The sequence below is a fragment of the Marmota marmota genome, unplaced genomic scaffold, assembly GCF_001458135.2.
Source record: "Marmota marmota marmota unplaced genomic scaffold, marMar, whole genome shotgun sequence".
NCBI lineage: Eukaryota > Metazoa > Chordata > Mammalia > Rodentia > Sciuridae > Marmota > Marmota marmota.
Window position 1 is genome coordinate 28532252 of NW_026000026.1, and position 19945 is coordinate 28552196.

Genomic DNA, 19945 nt, shown 5'->3' on the forward strand with positions numbered 1-19945 from the left:
AGGCGCCGTCCTAGTCCCCAGTGGTCCCGCCCAACGCCCGACTTGGTGAGTGTTGTCGCCGCCGCCCGGGTGGGCTCCGGAAGCGGGGGCGGCTTCGGGTGCGGGTGGGAGGGGTCCCCGGATCCTCCTTTTCCCGGTAGAATCCCTCCGGCTTCTGCAGTCGGATCCGGCATCCCTGCGCAGTGGGGAGGGGGAGGGGGGTCCCCGGAAACGTGCAGGACTGGGCACCGACCCCTCTCGACTGCCCTGGAACTTTGCGTGCGTCCTTCTAGCGCCAGGCCAGGGCACTGCCGTAGTTCATTCTGTAAGAGGAAACTTAGAACAGCGAGAACAGCATTTGCTCTAGTTCATTTAATAGGAAGAAAGGAAAACTCCGGACAGGAGAAAATTTTGCTCTTGCAGTGACCAACTTTTCTTTTCCTTAAAGCCCGGTGCCCTTCCCGGCCGCCGCCCGTCTCCCAGGCTCTCCTCTCTGCTGCCTACTCCCAACTGTTGAGGATGCTTAGGAAGGTAAAATAGGGACTCAGAGCTGCTCAGAATTCATAGTGAACCACTTGAGAATACACATCCCCTCCCTTTTTATTTCCGGGAAATTAAAAATTCTTTTAAAAAATTCTAATATATTTCTTGAAAATAAAAATTGTAATGGCAGAATTGAACCTAATGTTGAGGTTTTGTGTGTGTGTGTAGTGTGTGTGTGTATTTTGTCAGTGATGAGATTGTGAGATAGGAAAACAGGAATATTCAGATCCTTTTAGGCAGAGTAAATGTCTTCAAAAGCCTTTGCCCAGAATAGGGATTCCTGCTCTCAACCAGTCATATCTCCCCGGAGATGGTTTTACTTGCCACCTGCTAGCTGTTGAGGCAGCCAGAGAACCAGAAGATGGTGGGTGAGAGGAGGACTGAGTAGGAAAGGCCGAGCATCTTCCTGCCTGGCCACTCCTTTCAAAAACACAGATCTGATGCTGTCACTTGTTTACTTAAAACCTCCTTCTCTTTCTTTTTCCCATGGGATGAATGAAGCCCAAAATACCTTATCAGGTCAACCAAGGCCCTTGACACTCTTGCCTCAACTTACATTTTTACTTTAGACTGATCTCTCAGTTCTCCTTTCCTTCATTCCCTCCCTGGCTATTCAGAGCTTTTTGACCACTTCTAATGTTGGGAGATTTTTATTTTCTTTGATCCTCTTCCACCTGTCCCTGCTAAGCTCCATGTGTTTCTTTAAAACTCCCCTCTCACTCACTCCCCCTTATCCCCCTCTTCTCACTCTCTCTCAAACTCCCGGGAGGGCTGGGGTTGTAGCTCAGTGGTTGAGCGCTTGCCTTTCACGTGTGAGGCACTGGGTTCAATCTTCAGCACCACATACAATAAATAAAGATATTGTGTTTATCTACAACTAAAAAAAATGTATATCCTGCCCCCCCCCCCCCACTTTTAAATTTTGAAACAGGGTCTTGCTAAGTTGCTGAGGGTCTTGCTAAATTGCTAAGACTGGCCTCAAACTTGTAATCCTCCTGTCTCAGCCTTCTAAACCGCTAGAATTACAGGCATGCTTCATCCTGCCTAGCTAGCTCTTTTCATTTGAGAAGCTTCTTAAGGGCAGGAGCTGTGTCTTGTTCACTTTTTCTTGTTGGGAAAATTCTTTCCTCTTGTCTCCTAGATCCTTTCCCAAAACCCAAGATAATTTTTCACTTGTGTTTCCTGAAGGCCTGCTTGGAGTGCATGCCCAGGACTTTTACCACATCTGATTTCTTTTCTTCTCATGTCCATCCTACCCAGACCCCATAAATATTCGTCAGTCAAGAATCGGCACTTCCCACATCCCACTGACTTCCAATCTGCTTGACTAAAAGGCCAAAAGCCACTCATTTTTCACCTCTGTCTGCCTAAAGTGATCTTACTCATGTGCATTGATGGGTACCATCAATGATCCCTATTGGCTATTCACTGTATACCTTGTAGCCACTTATTTAGCATGTGGATGAAATACTGAACCAGAAAAGCAAACCCTCTTACCTAACTATATTCCTGGGCCTTCTATTTGCAAGGCTTAGTGCTTGGGATACAAAATGAAAGTGATGAAGTCATGCCCTTACCTTGAAGGAGCTCACTCTAGGGCAGGGCAGGGAGATGTTAATAAATAATGGCATTACAGATATTACTAGAATGTAACAATAATCTGTTGTTTTTTTACTTGCCTGTGACAGGGTTGACGTGAATTCTCTCATTTAATTCTTTCAGTGTTGGAAACTGAGGCCTTACAGTTGAAGGTATAGTCAGATAAAGTTATAGTCAGGATTTGAATCTTGATAGTCTAGTTCCAGAACCTCTGCCAGGTTGTGCAGGGGACATTCCCTCTTTCCTTAGGTGGGAAAACTTTCTTGGGATGGGCCTTTAGTCCTGAAGGGTGCATAGAAGTTTGTGCATGGTGGACCGTGCACACATAGGAAAGAGAGCAGCACCAGCAGGCTTGGAGGGAGAAGGACTTACTGTCCTTGGGAACTGGGAAGAGGTTAAACAGGTGATTGGGTAAAGTTAAGAGGGTTGGAAGATGAGATTAGGGTCAGCTTGAAGTATATGTAGTGTGTTTAAGTTTAAGCACTGGAAGAGTCACTGAAGGAAGAATTTAAAGGCAGTCAGGGACTTTGAGTGGGCTTTGTAAAGGTCACTTGGGCACATTTGAGGCTAATGCTGATACCTGTGCAATTTAGGAGGCAGTGACCAGACCCTACCCAGGTAAAATCATATCCTTTTAGACCCAAAGGAAGGTATAAAGAGAATTCTGCTCAGTTTTGGGAAAAGATATTTAATGAGTATGAGAGAGAAATTCCAGCAGTATGAAAGGGTATTTAGAGAAACAAATTGCCCCAAGTCTCTTGTCTCCTAACCTCTTCTCCAGGGATGGCTGAAGTTTCCAGTTTGTGACCCTTCTATAGACACTGTTCCTTTATAATGCTTCAACATAGAACAGATTCCACCATGATACAGACCAGTCACACCTTTTAAAAAATTAACATATTTAGGGCTGGGGATATGGCTCAATGGTAGATGCTTGAGGCCTTGGGCTTGATCCTCAGCACCGGGAAAAAACAAAAACAAAGCATATTTAGGAAATTATTTCAAATCAGTACCTATAGAATTGTTCATTCTTTGTATTGACATTACCTTATTTTAATGTATGACTGTGTATTTGCACATGTAGCTTTATGTATTTATAAGTAGTCTTCATGTTAAACATTTGTTTCCATATTTTTCTCTTACAGCAGTGCAATACAAAGTACATATTTTGTTATGAGCTCATGTATAAAATTTTCTGAACAGAATGCTTTTAGAAGTGGAACTACTTGGTCAAAAGATGTGTCCATTTTTTAATTTTAAACGTGGTCAAATTACCACTTTTTGAGGTAATTCTACCAATTTATTCTCTCCCCCAAAATGTGAGTGTGTCTCAATGGGTTGTCATCAGAATATCTAGCAGGATCACCTGGATACTTTTTCAACTTCCACATACCTACCCTTCTCTTAGCAGCCACTGGCACTCATGTCATTCTAGCCTATTTCTTTTATTTATTTATTTAAGGCAGCGTAATGCATTACAATAATACACATATAGAGCACAATTTTTCATGGTTGTATACAAAGTATATTCATACCAATTCATATCTTCATACATGTACTTTGGATAATAATGATCATCACGTTCCACCATCATTTCTAACCCCATGCCCCCTCCCTTTACCTCCAACTCCTCTGCCCTCTCTAGAGTTCGTCTATTCCTTCCAAGCTCCCTCTCCCTATTCTAGCCTATTTCTTTTAATTTACTGAGGGCCACATTGAGGCTCAGAAAGGTCAGAGTGACTTGTACAGGAAAAGCAGTGTTGGGTGGTGATGGCTTATGTTTTGCAGCTCTGATATTTGTGTATGACCATTATCTTTCTGGAGGCACTTAGCAATTTGTAAACATTGTTGCATTATTTTTCTTTATGTGAAAAAAATGAGATGCAGGTGAAGTTGAGTTAATAGCTGGGAAGTTGGCCAGATATAGAATCTTGTTTTTTCAGTTCCAGCATAGTAACTAGTAAATGTTTTCAAATGCTAAAGGGAAGAAATTTTTGTGTGTGTGTGTGTGTATAAATGCAACAAAAATAGCAATAATATAATACAAAGTTAATAAAGCTGAGCAGAAACTCACAAATAACCCAGTGTTAAAATTTGTTTTAATATATTTTCTACTGAAAAGATAATCCATTAAGTATAAAATTATATTTACTCTAAATTTATCTGTTTGTGTCCGTGTACATTGATTTTTTTTAGTTGTAGTCAGTACATACAGATAATTTTTGAATTGTTGAATAGCATAAAATATTTTATATTTACTCATTTATATATCTTTATTGTTTTAAAATTATAGTATTGCATGCATCAACAGCTGTAGTTTGTACAGTCTGTTTATTTTTTCCTTTTTTACCGTTATAATTGGTACTTTTATAAACCTGAGTGCCCTTGTTCAAATACTTCTTTTTTTTTTTTTTTTTGGATTATTTTCTTGGACCCTTACCCCTCCAGTATGCTCACTGTATCAGAGGAATATTTTATTGCTGAATTGTTACCTTTAAAGGTTGAACTACTTTACAACACTGTCAGCAATTTTATATGGCCCTGATTCTTGACAACACAGCCAGTGCTATCACAAACAAAAACCTAATATTTAATTATTTTATTAATTTAAAAGAAATGTTGATTGAGAAAAGTTTAATTTTCTTTTCTTTTTTTTTCCCCCAGTACTGAAGATCAGACCTAGGACCTTGTACATCTTAGGCAAGTGTTCTACCACTGGGCTATATTCCCAACCCTTTATTTAAAATATATATTTAGTTGTTGATAGACCTTTATTTTATTTATTTATATGTGGTGCTGAGAATCGAACCCAGTGCCTCATACATGCCAGATAAGCCCTTCTGCTCAGCCCCAGCCCCCTCAACCCTTTTTAAGTTGATTTTGAGACAGGGTCTTGCTAAGTTGCCAGACTGGCCTTGAACTTATGATCCTCCTACCTCAGCCTATAGCTGGGAGAGATTATAGATATAATTTACATTTACTGAATGAGACAGATATTAGGAAAATATAGAATGGGATCATATTGGCATAAAATGTAAGACTAGATGCTGTTCTGTTGAATATACCAGGCATTGTGCTAGGAGGAGGAGATACCCCAGAGTAACATGGATATGATTTCTGTCCTCATGGCACTTAAGGGTTAGTGCAGTAGACAGAAATTAATCACTTTGTGGTAATTATAGATGTGGTAGATGTAATCAGAAGAGAAGAATAAGGTGTCTAGGGAGTGCCAGAGAAGTTCAACAGTTAAGCAACATTTGCAAAAGCCCTGAGCTGGGAAGGGATTTGGTAGCTCAGGGCAGCGCTTCTCTTACTTGAATGTGCACATGAACCATCTGGGCATTTTGTTAAAATGCCAAGTCCTGATTCAGTAGATCCGGGTGGGACTTGGGATTCTGCATTGCTAACCACCTCCTGGGTGAGGCGGATGCTGCTGGTGGGTGGATCACACTTGGTGGAGCAAGGCCTAATTGAGAGGTTGGTGAGCACCTGAAACTGACTGATCATGGTGAGCAGGAAGTGGCAGGTGGCTTGCTGTGACACTGGAGCCATAATTCTCTGCCCTGACTGTGCTTTTAAATTAACCAGGGTTAATTTAAAAAAAGAAAAAAACCTGATCGTTTTTATTTAATTGGCCATAGATAGGGCCTGAGAATGTGTGTATATATTTTAATTTTGCAGGTGATTCTAATGTGTCAGGGTTGAGAGCCACTGGATTGGAGAGAGGCAGAAGTCAGATTTTGGACTTTATGTTGAAGGCAAAGCTAAGCCACTGAAGGATTTTAAGCAGGAGATCCAGCCCGTCCGATCTGCAATTGTAAAAATTCACTATGGCTGCAATCTAGAGCAGTAGTTTTCAGAGAGGTGGATATGACAGTTTACTGAGGTGCTGGAAGAAATTTTGAATTTTCATTCATTTTTGTCTAAAAAAATAAAATAAAACATTTAATTTAGGGATTGTCATTGGCGTATTCTTGAGTGTGTAGATTACATAATGTTAGTGTTAATGTTCAAGTACAGAATTTTGGGTGTCCTGAAGGAAGAGAGGGAGTTCTTCAGTGAGCAGAGTTATACTCATCCATTCAGTGGATTGCAGTTTTTTGTTTTGTTTTGTTTGGTTTTTATAGTACTGTTGGACCCCTGGCCTTGTACATGCTAGGCACACACTCAATCATTGAGCCATATCCCCAACCCATTTTATTTTATTTATTTTTGTCATACTGGGCATTGAACCTAGGGCCTCACACACACTGAGCTATATCTCTAGTCCTTTATTTTGAGACAGAGTCTCATGAAGTTGCCCATGCTGGCTTTAAAGAGATTGTACATTCCTTTGATTTATATCTATATGCCTTCATCTATCCCAATAAATCTTAAATTTGGTCTTTTCATGTTATCTAATAATTCTTGGAAGTTCTGTTCATGATTTCTTAACATCATCTCTCTGTGGTCAACTCTGTTTTCAAAATTATGTATTTTGTCTGCATTGCCTGAGGTTCTGTCTTCCAGTTGGTTTAGTCTGTTGGTGATGCTTTCTATTGAATTTTTAATTTGGTTTATTGTTTCCTTCATTTTAAGGATTTCTGCTTGTTTTTTTCCCCTGCAGAATCTCTGCCTCTTTATTGAAGTGATCTTTCACTTCCTGTATTTTCTCTGTGATTTCATTCCCTATACTGTTCTTTACTTTGCAGATCATTTTAACTGTGTACATTCTAAACTCCTTCTCTGACATTGCTTCCACTTTGATGTCAATGGATTCTGTTATTGGAGTATCTTGGTTTGTTTGGGACAATTTGTTTCCTTTTTCATGTTGTTTGTATGTGTACCCATCTAACAGTGTGGATCTGAGACAGTAAAGTTTCTACCCTGTGGACTTAAGTGTCCCTGAATGTTTCCAGTACTTCAGTTATGGAGAAGCTGCCTATCTGCTTTCTTGGTTTCATGGCATGGCACAGAGCAGCCAGAAACTCAACCTCCTCTATTCCGCCATCTTGTAAAACCTCCCCAGGCTGGCTTTGAACTTGTGATCCTCCTCCCTCAGCTTCCCCAGTAGTTGGGGATACAAGTATATACTATGACATCCACTTGCAACATATTGTTATTTATTTTATTCACTTTTCATTAAACTAACCTGCAAAGGTTTCAAAATGGATCTGCAAAGAAACCAATGATTGAAGAAAGAACTGATAATGCAAGCACAAGCAAACAAATAAGATGGCAGAGCTGATATTAGTCTTCTATTATGAACTCTTGACTAACTATTAAATTACATTAAAGAAATGAACTCATTAATATGGAGAATAGAAGCTTTTATGAAATATGGATTTATAGCCTTTGTTATTTTTTTTTTTTTTTAAATATTTATTTATTTATTTTTAGTTTTCGGCGGACACAACATCTTTGTTTTTTTATGTGGTGCTGAGGATCGAACCCGGGCCGCACGCATGCCAGGCAAGCGCGCTACCGCTTGAGCCACATCCCCAGCCCTAGCCTTTGTTATTAATAGGAATCTTTCATCAAAACAACCTTGAGATGGTAATTAATAAAATAGAGGGCTATCACCAGTACCGAGGCATTTGAAAACTTAACATCTGGAATATAAAGAGTTGCCCACGCCTTTTCCCAGTGTTGAGGATGCTAAGGATGTGCTATACCACTGAGCCACACCTCAGCTCCTACTTTTTTTGGTGCCAGGGAATAGACCCAGATGCACTTAACCACTGAGCCAGATCCCCAGCCTGTTTTTGTGTTTTATTTTGAGACAGGGTCTCATTAAGTTGTTAAGGCTGACTTTGAACTTGTGATCCTCCTACCCCAGCTTCCTGGGCCACTACTTAGCTCATAATCCAATGTGCCTGGATACTTTTTTTTTTTTTTTTTAAATGATGTTTAAAGTTATAAGCTATTCAATCAAGTGCTTTGCAGAATTTCTGGTTCTTATGAAAGACAAAAAGGCACATACCATTAGCAGGTTCTTCTCTTACCCCCCAGGCCCACTTAAACAAACAAGATTGATTTAATACATGGAAAATTACTTATCAAGAAGCCAAAATGCATTCCTTTTTCACTAAATAACGTTGGAGGATGCATAGGAAACATTGCTGAATTTGTGAACAAATAATATTAGAATAAATTTGATTCCTGTGGCATGTTCCTGTAATCCCGGATATGTGGAAAACTGAGGCAGGAGGATCCTGAGTTTGAGACTAGCTTGAATCTCATTCTAATAAGACCTTATCTCTAAATAAATAAGTATTTGAACAAATTTTGCAGTGTGGGAAGTTTGGTATACAATGAGTCCAGGGCTGCAGGTGTAGCTCAGTGGTAGAGTGCTTATTTAGCATGTGCCAGGCCCTGGGTTTGATCCCCAGCACTGGGAGGGGAAGGGAAAAAAAAAAAAGATTAAGCAGCTTTTAGCATGTATTACTAGAGTCTTTTTGATAATTGAATTCGGAAAGAACCACTTCTGAGCTACTGGAAGACATACTCTTTTTTCTTTTTAAATATTTATTTTTTAGTTATAGGTGGAGACAAAACTTTATTTCATTATGTGGTGCTGAGGATCGAACACAGAGCTTCATGCATACTAGGCAAGTGCTCTACCTCTTAGCCACAACCCCAGCTCCTGGAAGACATACTCTTAATAGTGAATAATTTTCTTATTAAGAACATTGTTATTTGGAATAAGTGTCTAAGTGAAAACTACTGACAAAACAGTTACTTTGATTAAAAGAGAAATTCATTCATTGCCTTTTAATGGGCAAGCTGTCGAGTCAGGTTGTCCTTCGTTAGTTGTGTTGTATTAGAGTTGTTGATGGCTTATTTTCTTTTTAAAAAATGCCAGCTGGCCAGGTATGGTGGCACATACCTGTAATCCCAGCAACTTGTGAGGCCAGCACAGGAAGATTGCAAGTCTGAGGCCAGCCTTGGCAATTTAATGAGACCTTGTCTTAAAATAAAAGAATGTAAAAGGGACTGGAAATGGTAGCTCAGTGATAGGGCACCCCTAGCTAGGTTCCATTCCCAGTACTGCAAAAAAGAAAAAAGAATAAAAGGAAAAAAAAAAAAAACAACTCAGCTGTTGGTCTCCTTTCTATTTTCCTGACACCCTCTCCACATCTTTTAAAAATTTCTTCTCTCAATCTAACTTCCATGTATGAGAGAAAACATCCTACTCTTGACTTCCAGAGTCTGGCTTATGTCATGATGTTCTCTAGTTTCATCCACTTACCAGCAAATGACATAATTTCATTCTTCTTTATGGCTGAATAAAACTCCATTGTGTATATATACCACATTTTATTTATTCATTTATCTGTTCACAGTTGCTTTAACTTGCCTTTTGTGAATTGTGCTGCTCCAAACACTGGTATGTATATATCATTGTAGTATGCTGATGTTAGTTCTTTTGAATAAATACCAAGGAATGGAATAGCTGGGTCATGGGGTGATATCATTTTTAGACTTTTGAAGAATCTCCATACTGCTTTCCAAAGTGGTTGTACTAATTTGCACTCCCACCAACCATGTACCTTTTCCCTCACATCATTGTCAATATTTATTATTATTTGTATTCTTTTATTTTCCTTTGATACCAGGGATTGAACCCAGGGGCACTTAACCACTGAGCCACATCTCCACCCTTTTTTATTTTTTATTTTGAGACAGGGTCTTGCTAAGTTGCTTAGAGCCTTAGCCTCCAGAGTTGCTGGGATTACTGGTGGGTACCACCACACCTGGCTATTATTTGTGTTCTTTGATTTCTATTCTAACTGGTATGAGATGAAATCTCAGTGTAGTTTTTGATATCCATTTCCCCTGACTGCTAAGGATGTTGAACATTTTTTCACATTATTTGTTGGCCATTCATATTTCTTCTTTTGAGAAATGTCTGTTTAGATCATTTAACCATTCATTGGTTGGGTTGTTTTGAGGTGTCTTTTGAGTTCTTTATAATATTCTAGATGCTAATCATCTCTTGGACGCAAAGCTGGCAAAGATTTTCTCCCAGTCTCTTCTCTTTTCACATTCTTAATTTTTTTCCTTTGAGGTACAGAAGCTTTTTGATGCCATCCCCCTTAATGATTTTTGGTTTTCTTTCCCTCCCTCCCTCTCTCCCTTTCTTCTTTCCTTCCTTCCTTTTTGAACCAGGGATTGAAGCCAGGGGCACTTATGCATTGAGCCACATCCCCAGTCCATTTTATTTTGAGACAGGGTCTTGCTAAATTGCTTAGGGCCTAGCTAAGTTGCTGAGGCTGTCTTTGAACTTGAGATCCTCCTGCTTCAGCCTTTGGAGCAACTAGGATAATAGGGAGGTGCCACTATGCTGGCTCTTGGTTTTATTTCTTCAGGAGATATAGAGGGAAGGAGGAGGGGAGACAATGGGGAGGCACTGGGAATGAAATCTACCAAATGTGCTATGTCTACATTCAAATATACCATAATGAATCTCACTTATATGTAATTATAATGTAGTCATTAAAATAATAATGTTAATGACAGTGGGAGATCAGTAGAGTAGAGGAAGTAAATTAGTGGGAGAGATGAGGGAAAGGGAAAATACTGGGGAATGAGATTGACCAAATTATGTTATATGCATGTATGTATCCCATTATTATGTATAATTATAATGCATCAGTAAAAAAAAAAAAAAAGCCAACTGTTGCCAGGTGCAGTGGCATACATACCTATAATCCCAGCTATTTGGGAGACTGACAGGGAATATTATGAGTTCAAGGCCAGGCTGGGCAATTTAGTGAGACACTGTCTCAAAATGAAAAATAAAGCTAGGCACACTGGTATACCCCTATAATCCCAGTTACTCAGGAGGCTGAAACAGGAGGTTTGCAAGTTTGAAACCAGCCTCAGCAATTAGCAAGGCCCTGTGTCAAGTTAAAAAATAAAAAAGGGCTGGGGGTGTAGCTCATTGGTAAAGTACCAATAAAGTAAAATACACACACACACACACATCGTCATCATCATCATCATCATCATCATAATAATAATAGTAACAAAACAGCATGTATTAATTAACTTAAAAAATGACGACTGTTTAGGACTGGGGATGTAATTCAGTGTAGAGCACTTGCCTAGCATGGGTGAAGTCCTGGTTTTGATCCCAGCACTACCCCCTCAAAGTCAGCTTTTTAGCATAAGTGTGATACATAGCAAATACCATTTGAAAAAGTAATCCTTAATCTGTATCTTCAAGTAAAGGTGTTATTTAAATTTTTTTTTTTTTTTTTTTTAGTTGTAGTTGGACACAATAACTTCATTTTATTTTTTATGTGGTGCTGAGGATCGAACCCAGTGTCTCGCACGTACTAGGTAAGTGCTATACCACTGAGCCACAACCCCAGGCTCCAAGTAAAGGTATTATTTTAATAATGAACATGAAAGTAACTTATTTCTTCTTAGGAAAAAAAGTGCTGTGGGAAAGCACTTTCCCCTTGATACTTTAAAAAAAAAAAAACAAGCTTTACTGAAATATAATTTACATACCATAAAATTCTGTGGTTTTTAGTGCATTTATGTACAATCATAACCATTATCTTATTTAAGGGCATTTTTATCACTCCAAAAAGAAACTATGTACTGATTAGCTTCACTCTCCATTCTGTCCTCTCTAGTCCCTGGCATATACTAATTTTTCTGTCCCTGTGGATTTGCCTAATCTGGGTATGTCATAAAAACAGAATCATATAATCTGTGGCCTTCATCCTACTATTGAACTACATCCCTAGCCATTTTTATTTTTATTTTGAGAGAGAGTCCTGTTAAGTTGTCTCGGCTGACTTCCAACCTGTAACCCTCCTGTCTCAGCCTCCAGAGTCACTGGGATTACAGGTGTGCACCACCACACAGGGATCTTTGTGTATTTATTTATTTATTGGTACTAGGGATTGAACTCAGGGGTGCTTTACCACTGAGCTACATCCTCAGTCCTTTTAATTTTTGTTTTGAACAGGATCTCATTAAGTTGCTGAGTGTCTCACTAAATTGCTAAGGCTGGCCTCAAATTTGTGATCCTCCTGTCTCAGCTTCCTGGGGGCATGCACCACCATGCCTTGTTCTGTGTTTAATTTTTTGAGGAATTGTTAAATGCTTTCTAGAGCATCTACTACATTTTACAATCCTAGCAGTAATTCTATAAGAGTATCCATTTCTCCACATCCCTGTGAACACTAGTTATTATCTATCTTTTTAACTCTAGCCATCCCAAGTGGGTTTGAAGTGGACTTGCCTTGTGGTTTATATTTGATTTCCCAAATGATTTATGATTTCAGTATGATTTGTTGTATCTATAAAAATTCTTGTAATTTTGCACATGAAAAATTTGGAAACATAATTTTGTAACCTGATAAAAATCTCCAAATATACTTCTAAAATAAGTTTTCAGATAATCTAATGAAATAAAGAACCTAGGCATTGATTATTAGCAGCTGTTAAAACCATTATGAGTGGCCATGTGGCTAAGTGGTCAAGTGCTCCTGAGTTCAATTCCTAGTACCCAGCACCCCCACCAAAACAAACAAACAAACAAACCCAAAACACAAAACATTATGGAGCTTTATAATGGGCCGGGGGGGTCAAGCTGGCAGTATTCTGATGAATCATAACATCTCTGAAATTGGGACAACCACATCTTTTGTTCCTTCTATGTGATATAGTGGGAAGAACATAACATTCATGAAATATTGCTCCCCTCTTCACAAAGCAAATCAAATCTGACTCAGATTAAGCTTCTAGATTTAACAGTTTATAGGATGCTATTAGCAAATTCAGAATGTGAGAAATACTATAGAACAAATGAATCATTACTGCAAATAAACATAAAAAAAGTAAAAAAAATTATTACAGTTTAAAAAAGACTCAAGACATATTAACTAAATGTAATGTGTATTGCCGCAGTCCGGCTGCAGCAAAATAACCGGGGGTGACAAGCAACTTGTGTAGATTGATACAGCAGGAGTAGGAGCCGTTTATTGTAGGACCAGAGGGATATTTATACATTCCACACAGCTTATCTTAATTAGCATAAACTAGATACATCAGTCAACCAATAAGGAATCTCCACACTTAATGGCTCGCTGGCGTTACTTCACAAACCACTCCCTCTGGCAAAATGCCAGGCGCCATCCTGACTTGTTTACAGACTCTAACAGTGTATACCCAAACCAGCATTCAAAGATATTTATGAGACCATTGGGAATATCAGATGATTGTTATTTTTTTTAGGTATGATAATAGTATAGTGATTATATTTATTTTGTTTTTCGTGTGTGCGTTTGTGGGCGGGCGGGGGGGGGGAGATATTGTATTTAAAAAGGAAGACACTTTTAGAGACAAGTACTGAAATATTTATGACTGAAATGATATGATGTTTGCTCCAGTACCATAAGAAAAGAGAAAAAGGAAGATGTACATCTTTAGCCAGATTTAAAGGAAAGTGTTTGTATTATTGAATGGTAGAAAAATAAATATCACAGTTAATAAGCATAGTTATAGTGATTGTTCCTTTTGGACCCATGTTTCTGTTTTGGCTCTGTTAGCCATTAAAACCAAATATTGACTTGAAATCAGACTTTCAAACTATTTTATGACAAAGTGTTATAAATGAAATTTTTTGTCAAACATAATGAAAAATATTTAATCATGGATCACACAAAAAATGGGTTTATATCAGTATTTTAGTGGTATCAATACCATTATTGTGATCATGATTCTGTTTCATTTGAAAATTAATTTTTTGAGGTATTTACATATAGATTAGTACCTATGCCATAGGTAAAGATATGTTGGGAATGTTGCTCTTATTTATTAGTAGGTACGCAGTCAAAACTTTTGGTTGTCAGTACTGTGGAAAACAAACTGGGCAGATCACAGAGATTTATTTGGTGATTTGAGCAAATTTGACAAGTGATGACGGTGTTATGGAGTGCTGATGAGAGATGTGGAGATATGTGGACATATACTTAAGTATGATTTAAGAAGAAGCATTAGTAGGGTTCCAGATTTGGGGGTTTTTGGAAGACATGTTGGCAAATGGAGCTTCTGTGTGTAGGAAGAAGTTGAAATCCGGCTCCTGTGAATTGTGCAGGCAGTTTTCAAATATTGATTGACAAATAACTTAACCCACAATTAGTTTTCAAACATTGGTTGACAGACAGCTTAATGCAATATTGTAAATGCATTGATACTACTCATTAATAAAGAGAATGCCTTCCATTGATGTGTCAGCAGCACCGTTACCAGAACATTGTGGAATAGTTCCAGGATTTCCGATGTTCTTCTAAAAGAAACTGAGGGCCCTGGTCTTTTATGATGCTTCTGTTCTCCTAGTTGCCTTTTCTGTGTCTCCAGTGATGTGAATGCTTTTCTTCAGGGAGTAAGGCCGATCCCTAAGTCAGTGCCTCTACCTGCACTCTGCAAAACTCCCCATTGTTCCCTTCTTCCTGTCTGGGCCTTTGTTAGCCCATACCCTTTGCTGAGTTCAAAGTGACCTGCTGGTTCTTTCTTTCCGAGTCTGGTGTGTTAGCTAGAGTGGACCTCTCAAGTCCTTAAGTCTAACCCTCACAGCTGAGAAGCAGAAGCAGCCCAGGGAGACTCCGCCTTGCCCAGGGTCTTGCTGCTAGCTGGTGGGTCATGGAAAATCCTTTTCCTTCCTGTAGTTCATGCCCAGTTAGCAGTAGTACCACTGCAGCTGTTCTGAACCTCTAAGGCAGGGATTCTTAGTAGTTGAATAACTACTAAAAAAGAAGAAAAACATGGTTTTGATATGTTTTTAGTTTTTATATTTTAAAATTATGTTTAACTTAAAATTGTGTTTTTTTTAATAATTAATACTTAATACATGTTAAAATATGTCAGTAATACTAAAAATATATAGTAAAAGTTAATTCTGCCTCCTTCCATCTTCCCTCTTCAAAGACATCCCTTTCTGTAGGTACTGTGAATAGTACTTGTAAAATCGTCCAGATATATTACATGGCTATGCGATGTAATAGTTATTTAAGTTTGATATTTCAAATAACAATAAAGGAGGATATGTTTTAGCAGATTAAGATGTGCTCCTCCTCTTCTCCTTCTTGTTTGTTTTTTTTGGGGGCTGTGGATCAAACCTAGGACCTTGTGCATGCTAGAGAGGTGCTAAACATGCCTGTGGATGATTGTGTAAGGAGATTTGATTCAATTTCCCAGTGTCAGTGGAAATGGTTTCTTAAATCAGTCATACTTATTAAGTTAGTTTTCAAAGGTTCTACTTTAAGAAGGGCTTTTGTGTAGAGCAAGTGGTGGTTAGTAGAGCAGTTTAGTTATGTGTGAGTTTTCTAATATTGGGGGGGCCTTTTGTGTATGGAAAGGACTACTTAAAATTACTTGGTTTTCAAATTAATGTTTAATTTATTAAAATGGCAAGTTAAAAATCTAATTTTCCTTTAGTTTTGTTATTGTAAGCATAGTACTTTTGTTTGGAATAAGGAACAACAGTTTTCACTTTTTAAAAAGTTAATGTTAATTTAATAGTTTAAATTCCTTCATACTCTTTACTCAGTTAATTAAATTTCCAGAGACATTTAAAATACACTTATACATTCAGTCTGTCAAACATAGTCAGTCCTTGACAGGTCAAACTTGAGATCAGTGCTTTTCATTAGCTAAATCTGAATTACCAGCACTTAAAAAATATTTATCCTAGCTCAGCACCAGTAATCCCAGTGACTCAGTAGACTGAGGCAGGAGGATTCCAAGTTTGAGGTCAGCCTCAGCAACTTAGTGAGACCCTGTCTCAAAAATAAAAAGGTCTGGGGATGCAGCTTAGTGGTAAAACACCCCTGGGTTCAATACTAGTTCTTCCTTTCTCCTGCAAAAAAAGAATCCTAAACATAACTCAAAGTATTAGTACTATGTCTTTGACATACTTCATTTTATTGCTCACCATTTTCTTCTCACAGTTGTAGTGTCACTCAAATGTGGAGAGACAGGTTTTTTGGACTGAAAATACAGGACTATGGTATAGTTATTGGTCAAGAGATTTAAGACTGGGAAAAGGCTCTGTGTTTTTAGGATAATCCTACCTAAGAGGTACCCTTCTTTGTAGGAGAAGCCTAAATGTGGTCTCAATGGCAGAATCCATATCCAGAGTTTGTTTTGCTACCCTTTGTATTTTTTTCTTTTTTTCAAATTAACCCTTTAATCATCCCCCCAAATCAATTTGGATTTTGTGTTCCTTTCATATATTTTTTGTGAGGCCTATTATTTTAATTTTGGGAGTTGGATTGATTAGGGTTCATATCTTTTGCATGCCAGGTTTTGTGAACTTGGACAAGATACTTAACCTTTCTGAGTCTCAGTTTCCTCACCTGGTAAATATCTGTCTTTCCTTCCTTGTGGTTGAGTCAGGATCCAATGTAGCTATTTGAATTAACACAGTAACATTTTACCTTCCTCCTTTTTTTTCCCTTATTGGTAGCAGGGCTCTTTACCACTGAACCATGTCCCTAGCACTTTTTAATTTTATTTTGAAATAGGGTCTCATTAAATTGTTGAGGGTCTCACTGTGTTGTTGAGGCTGGCCTTGAACTTGTGATCCTCCTACCTCAATCTCCAGAATTACTGGGTTTACAGGTGTACACCATCACCCTCAGCTCCAGGAAAATGTGGTCATGGGGTGGGGGGATAGGAAGGGAAAAGAATTGAGTAAAAATGCAATAAACTGTGTGGTCTTTACTTTTTGAACTATCTTCCCCTTAGTTGTATGACACACTGTCCTCATTTTTTCCTGTCTCTGGCTTTTCCTCAGCTCCCTCATACCCTCCTTCTTTGGCCACTCTTAAAATTACCAAGATATTCATCCTCAGCCTTGTGTTTCATGTGTTTCATGTGTTTCATCTTCCTTGCTAACCAGGAGAAATTGGTCTACAGAACAGATATGGTTGATAGCCAGCAACCTGCTTGCTTCCTCACTTGGCTAATTCCAAGTCTCCTATGACCTGCTCAGAACTGACCTCATCTGACCTCATCTTCCCTTTAAATATGTTATTTTTATAATCTCTGTCTTGATGAATGGCATAACCCAGAAACTTACACAGAAAGCTTGGATGATGATGTTCGTCTGGTCGGTGATACATTCTTTTTTTTTTTTTTTAAAGAGAGAGAGAGAGAGAGAGAATTTTTTAGTATTTATTTTGTAGTTTTTGGCGGACACAACATCGTTGTTTGTATGTGGTGCTGAGGATCGAACCCAGGCCGCACGCATGCCAGGCGAGCACGCTATCGCTTGAGCCATATCTCCAGCCTGGTGATACATTCTTGTCCATCTTTAGTATTTCTCAAATTAGCCTACTTTTGCCCATCTCTTCTGTCCATTAGTTTAGGCTGCTTCTCATGTAGATAACTGTTGCATATTCTCAATTTTCTAATCATTACTACTTCCTTGTTCAAATTTGTTGATCACGTGACTGTCACAGTGATCTTTTTGATTTTCTGATCTAATCACAGCACTCACCAGTTTAAGATCCTTTGAATAAAATCCAAACTTCTTAACAGAGCAAGCTTTGGGGATTTAACCCCTTTTAACCCTTTTCCTGAGCCTATTGACTGTTGTCTGCTGTGTTCTTTCAGGCTCTCTGCCTTTGGATGGACTGCCCATCTTCCTCTTTCTTAAAAAGTATTAAAATTTCTTAGAAAGCATCTCCTTCAATGAGCATTTCATTACTGACTGCCACAAGACTGACTTCAGTATTGATCCTGTGCTTATTTCTATCAAGTCACTTATCTGATTGTGTATAATCCATATGCTTATACTGTATGATGTTTTTTTTAAATGGGCAAAGTACTTTTTTCCCCCCCAAATATACATTTTTTTTTTTTTAATTGTAGGTGGACACAGTACACCATGCTAAGGCTTGAACTCAGTGCCTCACCCTTGCCAGGTGAGTGCTCTACCACTGAGCCCCAGCCCTAGCCCTCTATGATAATCTTTACATCAACTTGTGCAGATTAAATGTTTTATACTCTTAGACGAATCCTTATGGCCAAAATGTTAAGTAATATGTAAATTTCCTGAGGCATGTGTTCACTTTACTTGCCCATTGAATTTAGTGGCAGCAGAACTAAGTTCACCTCAGTATTCAGTGAACGTAGGTAGATAGCCTCACTCAGCATCAAATTCTTTTTAATATTTCCGTTTTAGGCATGCCACAACTCTAAAAAAATCATTAATACTTTTAGTGTGAAAAGTGATATTCAGAAGGAAAAATTAATTCTATTTTTTATCTAGTCATCAAGATTTATAGGAATCTCACATCAATTATGTTTTATTGTGTTTTGTAAAATAAATCATGATATCCCCATTTACTTGAAATTTTTTTGTGTGTGTGGTTTTTTGAATGTCAGAATTTTGTTAGTTTTTCTGCTACACTGGTTGCTCTTTGAGAACAAGGACTGTGTGTCTTGTTTTATAGTCTTCTTTACCTCCAGCTCTAATGTAGTATCTGCTTTATAGTGGGAATGAAGGATTTCTTGCAGTAGAACCATATTAAAGACCCTCTGATTTTCAATTGCAAATTGATAACCTTGTGAAACAAACTGGTATTTCTTATAAATTAAAAAACACAACTCGATTATTAGGCATAGTCCAGGTACCTGGTTCCAGCAACAGTGCTGTGTGTCTTGCAAGGCAGCCAGATAGCGCGTGACTGTGAGATGGAGTTTGTGCACGCTAACTGGGAATTTACCAACTCCAACCCCACATGCTGGGGATAGAACCCAGAACCTTCTGCTTGGTAGGCAAGTGCTCTATCACCCAAGCCACATCCCCCAGCCCTAAATGGACATTTTGAGGAACTAGGGATTGCTTACATTTTAATAACAGTTCAGGTTAGAAATATTTATATCATATTTAATTATCATTTAACCATATTTAATCTTTAACTGTTTTTTGTTCCCCAGATGATATGGGGACTTTTTTCTTTTCTTTCTTTTTTTGTCAAATGGCTACTTATTCTTGCTCACATATGGCTTATGAAAATCTGCATTTTGTTTGTGAACTCTTTTACTCTGCTTTGAAGCATAGTCCAGAACCTTTTTCTTCTTACCTCTTGACCTTCAAACCCAATGATTATTGCTTTTGATCCTATTTGTCTCTATTCTAGATGTCTTGTCACAGACATACTTCCTACAAGAGGTTATTTAGGTAAATAGTATACTATATTTACCATAATTAATATTAACATATTGAATATTAGGATAAAAGTTAACAAGGATTTGAAGTAGTTTCATGAAAGTAATTAAAATAACAGTGGTGGGCTGGGGCTGTAGTTCAGTGGCAGAGTGCTTGCCTAGCGTGCATGCGGCACTGGGTTAGATCCTCACCACGATGTAAAAATTATAAATAAAGGCATTCTGTCTACCTACAACTACAAAAAAATAAAAAAAAATAACAGTAGTGCTTCCTTTAAATAATTTTTTTTTTAATGTGGTGGAGATAATAGCATGGCCAAAGAAAGAATTTAATTATTTTTGGTATAATGAAATCTAACCTGTAGGTTGCCATTAGAGCGTGACAATTATATAATAAAAGAGCAAAAAAATTTTTTTTCTCCCAATACTGGGGATTGAACTCAGGGCTTTCCATTCTACCTCTAAGCAACACTCCCAGCCCTGCTTGTTTTTTATTTTGAGATAGGGTGTAAGTTGTCCATGTTGACCTTGGTGGATCCTCCTGCCTCAGCCTCTTGAGTAGCTTGGATAACAGGTGTGCACTACCATGCCTGGAAAACCAGAATAATTTTTGTGAGGTTTATTGATATAGAAGTATTTGGTT

At 38.2% G+C, this 19945-nt stretch overlaps 1 protein-coding gene across 3 annotated transcripts in view; it reads left to right on the forward strand.

The window, feature by feature from the left end:
- Positions 1-19945, forward strand: part of Ptpra (protein tyrosine phosphatase receptor type A) — a 122849-nt gene continuing 102904 nt past the window's right edge. The window contains exon 1 of one of the 3 annotated variants that reach the window (XM_015482273.2): positions 1-45. The gene's annotated coding sequence lies outside the window, so the exon portion shown is untranslated. The remainder of the gene's footprint in view (positions 46-19945) is intronic. The other 2 variants (XM_048811214.1, XM_015482281.2) reach the window with 2 other exon arrangements.